Source organism: Crocuta crocuta, unplaced genomic scaffold (assembly GCF_008692635.1).
Source record: "Crocuta crocuta isolate KB4526 unplaced genomic scaffold, BGI_CrCroc_1.0 scaffold680, whole genome shotgun sequence".
Taxonomy (NCBI): Eukaryota; Metazoa; Chordata; class Mammalia; order Carnivora; family Hyaenidae; genus Crocuta; species Crocuta crocuta.
Genome location: NW_027531510.1, coordinates 63998 through 68581, shown reverse-complemented (window position 1 = coordinate 68581; position 4584 = coordinate 63998). Strand labels below are relative to the sequence as shown.

General features: G+C 41.3%; 1 pseudogene; it reads left to right on the top strand.

Moving 5' to 3' along the window:
• The first annotated feature begins 286 nt into the window (after positions 1-286).
• LOC144238541 (cationic amino acid transporter 3 pseudogene) lies at positions 287-2246 on the top strand (annotated as a pseudogene).
• The last annotated feature ends 2338 nt before the right edge of the window (positions 2247-4584 follow it).

Below are 4584 nucleotides of genomic sequence, written 5' to 3'. Positions count from 1 at the left end.
CTTTTGGTGTCAGTTTCTGTGATATTTGAGCTGCAACAAGTTATATGACTTCTGAGCTTGGTTGGTTGAATAACATTGTTCAGTAAATATTTTTTATTTACCTAGGAATTATGGAAGGATACCACATACTAAAAGAAATATGAAGCAGCAGCTTTGAAGCCTGAACAAGGGAAATTGACTGCCCCAACGCAACTCAGCTTAAGTCAGCCTCATCGAACCGGATCCAACACTCCCTGGGTTTGCTATAGCTCTCTGATCCTTAGAATCTTCTTCAACTCCAGCTAGAATGCCGTTTCAGGCATTTCGCAGATTTGTCCAAAAGCTGGTACACAGACGTCCACCGGAGAAAGAAATATTTGAGATTTCCTTTGACAGAAGATTGAACGTTCTTGATTTAGTGGCCCTGGGTGTGGGCCGCACTGTAGGTGCAGGTGTGTACGTCCTGGCTAGTGAAGTGGTCAGTAATCAAGCAGGACCATCCACTGTGATCTGCTTTTTGGTGGCTGGCCTGTCTTCTGTGCTGGCTGGACTGTGCTATGCTGAGATTAGTGCTCAGGTTCCCCATTCTGGCTCCTCATATCTCTACACCTATGTCATTATTGGTGAAGTCTGGGCTTTCATCACTGGCTGGAACCTCATCCTGTCCTTTATTGCTGATACAGTCATTTATATCACAACCTGGGTCTTAACCTTTGACAACCTGCTTGGGAACCAGATGTCTCAGAGCCTGCATGAAAGCATCTCTCAGCATGTTCCCCAAGTCCTTGCAGACAACCTAGGCTACTTTTCTGTGGCCCTTCTGTTGTTACTTAGAGAAACTGAATATTTGAATTTTTATGAGTTATTCGCCCTTTCCAAAGTGTTCACATTGGTGAAAATTTTGTTTCTCAGTTTCGTTATCATCTCTGGCTTCATTAAGGGGGACCTGCACAACTGGAAGCTCACAGAAGAGGACTACACAATGGCTGGACTCAATGACACCTCTAGCTTGGGCCCTCTGGGCTCTGGAGGGTTTGTGCCTTTTGGCTTTGGGGGAATTCTCCGTGGAGCAGCTACCTGTTTCTATACATTTATAGGTTTCAGCATTATTGTTACCAGAGTGAAAGAAGTCCGGAATCCCCAGCGTTCTATCCCCCTGGGCATTGTGATTTCACTGCTCATCTGCTTTGTGGTGTATTTTGGTGTCTTTTCCGCACTTACACTTATGGTGCCTTACTACAAGCTTCAACCTGGGAGCACCTTGCCTGAGGCATTTCTCCACATTGGCTGGGCCCCTGCTTACTATGTTGTGGGTTTTGGATATTTCTATAGTGTTTGTGGCATTTTTCTGGGCTTTATGACCCCCGTACATTGGATGACATACATGATGGCAGAGGATGGCCTCCTGTTCCCTGTCTTTTCCAGGATCTATACCAGAATATACCCCCGCTTCGTGGCCACCATGATATTTACGATTATTGCAGTAATCATGACATTCTTCTTTGGAGTCACTGATCTTGTGGACCTCAGGTCAATTGGAACGCTGATATCTTATTCTCTGGTTGCTTTTTGTGTTCTCATCCTCAGGTATCAACCTGAGAGCAAAAATGGAGGACATGACGTAGAAGTGCAGCAGCAGAATAGACCTACAGCAGAGAGGCTGACTCTATAGGGACTATTTTTTCCAGGCAGCCCCACCCCCACTGCGCTCTCTGGCCAGGTTGTCTACGTGTGTTCCTCACTGCTTGCTTTGCTGCTTACTTTTCTGTGCCTGGTGCTGGCCCAGTGGCCAGCTCTGCTTTCTGGGGACCCAGTGTGGATTTCAGTGACTATTCTGCTCCTGGTGCTCATCACTGGGCTCACTGGGGTCATCTGGAGACAGCCACAGAGGTCCAGTCCCCCTCACTTTAAGGTTCCTGCTCTGCCTCTCCTCCCACTACTGAGCATCTTCATGAATGTTTGCCTTATGATGCAGATGACGGCTCTCACCTGGGCCCGATTTGGTGTCTGGATGCTGATTGGATTTGCTATCTACTTCGCCTATGGGATCCAGCACAACCTGGTTGCTAACCCCACTTAAGTTAGGGCCCAAACTGTAGAACTTGAACTCAGCAGTGCCAGTACATATTTATTTGACATCATCACACCTGAATGCAGTAGGGTCTCCTTGCACAGTAATGGAAAGTACTCCTGAGTTCATGGAAAGGTAGGCCTCCCATGGGATATTGGTGGGGGAAACACTAAAAGAGCTGGGTATTTATGGTGAAGTAAAGGATACATGTTTGATCTCATCCCTGTCCCTTTAGTCCTTTTACTTGTCTCCTTTTCAGTTGTGTCATTAGCTGCTTTTTTGCTTTAAAAATTGCTTTTAAAGAAAGTTGTAAAAGTGTTTTCCTTTCTTGGTTAAATATCTACTAGTAGCCAGGGGGTAGGGAGTTCAGTCAGTACAGCTGACTTTTGATCTCAGTGTGGTGTGAGCCCATTTTGCATATAGAGATTACATAAGAAAATATCCAGTAGCAGGATTACTGGCTTATAGGATAATTCCTTTTTTAAAATTTTTGAGGAACCTCCATACTGTTTTCCATAGTGGCTGCACCAATTGACATTCCCACCAAAAGTGCATGAGGGTTCCTTTTTTTTTCACATCCTTGCCAACATATGTTTTCTGGTCTTTTTTATTTTAGCCATCCTGACTGGTATAAAATGATATTTGGTGATGTGATTTTAATTTGTATTTTCCTGATGATTAGTGATGCTAAACATCTTTTCATGAGTCTGTTGACCATCTATATTTCTTCTTTGGAAAAATATCTATGCAGGTTCCCTGTCCATTTTTAATTGGATTATTTGTTTCATTGGTATTGAGTTGTATAAGTTCTTTTTGTATTTTGGATATTAATCCCTTATTGAGTATATCATTTGGAAATATCTTCTCCCATTCAGTAGGTCACCTTTTTGTTTTGTTGATGGTTTCCTTTACTGTGCAAAAGCTTCTTGGTTATGTTAATTTGAAAAGATATGTGCACCCCTATGTTTATTGTAACATTATTTACAATAGCCAGGACATGGAAGCAAACCCAAGTGTCCATCGGTAGATGAGTCGATAAAGAAAATGTGACATGTATATACATAATGGACTATTACTCAGCCATACACAAAATGGAATCTTGGCACTTGTAATAACATGGATGAACTGGGTGAATATAATGCTAATTGAAATATGTCAGTCTGAGAAAGACAAATACCATATATTTTTGCCCTTATGTGGAATAAAGAAATAAAACAAACTAAAAAGAAAGAAAAAAGACAGACAAGCAAAAACAAGAAACACACAAAAACAAAACAACAAAGAAACTGTCCCAGATGCCTAGATACAGGGAACAAATGGGTGGTTTCCAAAGGGGAGATGGGAAGAGGGATGGGTGATTTAGATAAAGGGAATTAAGAGTATACTTATGTTAATATCTTAATGAGCACGGAGAAATGTGTGGAATTTTTAATCATTATATTGTATATCTGAGAGTACTATAACAACATTGTATTCAATAAATAAAAGAAACTAGAGGGGGGAAAAAAACCAAAAAAAAAAAAGATAAAAAGTGTCCCTTATTTTTAAGGAGCTTATATTGTAATATAAGGGATGAAACATAGCTGTAACACAAAGCAGAAAGTGTTATCATAAAGAATATGCAAATAAAGTGTCCTAGGAATTCAGAGTGGAGAAGATCATCTGTTGCTGACACAGTGGTGAGTGTTGTGATATCAGGGAAGACTTTGTAAAGGAATGCCATTTGAGTTCTCTCTCTCCAGGGACAGATAGGATTTTGCCACACATGGACAGCAGGGAGAGACTGTAGGTAGAGTGAACACCACAAAGAAAAGCAAAGGAAAATGAAGCAGTGTTTAGAGCACACTGAACATGGCATTTCACTTGGGCCTTGGCTGTGAGAAGGGCCAATAGAACATGCACAGGTGTATTGGAGCCAGAGATTACCTATGAGCACAAAGCACTTTGGCTTCGAACCTGTACTGAAAATCCCTAAAGCTGGTTCTTCGGCTTGCTGATATCTGCATTTTTGGACTTCAAAATGAACAGAAAAGTGAACAGCTGAGAGCCAGGTGTCCTGGGTTCAGTCTTGTTTCTACCACTAACGAGCAATATGACCTTGAGCAAGTCAGTCAGTGCCTTAGATGCTCTGCTTATTTATATGCAACATGAGAGGTCAGAACCAATGATTTCGAATGTTCTTTTTACATAAAAAATTCTAGGATATCCTCTGATTCTTATGTCCTGTTATTATCTTAACTAATTCTCTCTCATATGCATAACTGCATATGACTTGAACCCACTTTTTACTACAATTGTTGGAACTGTAGAGTTACAATAAATCACAGCCCGTTTCCCCCTACTATGTTTGGAACCAATTGATAATCAACATGTAGAGGGAGATGATTAAATCATTAGCTGTAGATCTGCAGTTTAATTGGTTTGCTAATCCTGCATCATTAAATTAGATTTAATCCTCATTGCAAGTGGTGCTGACACCACCTACCCTCCATCACTGGAGAGAGTCTAATTTTATTAGATTTTCTCCTGTATGA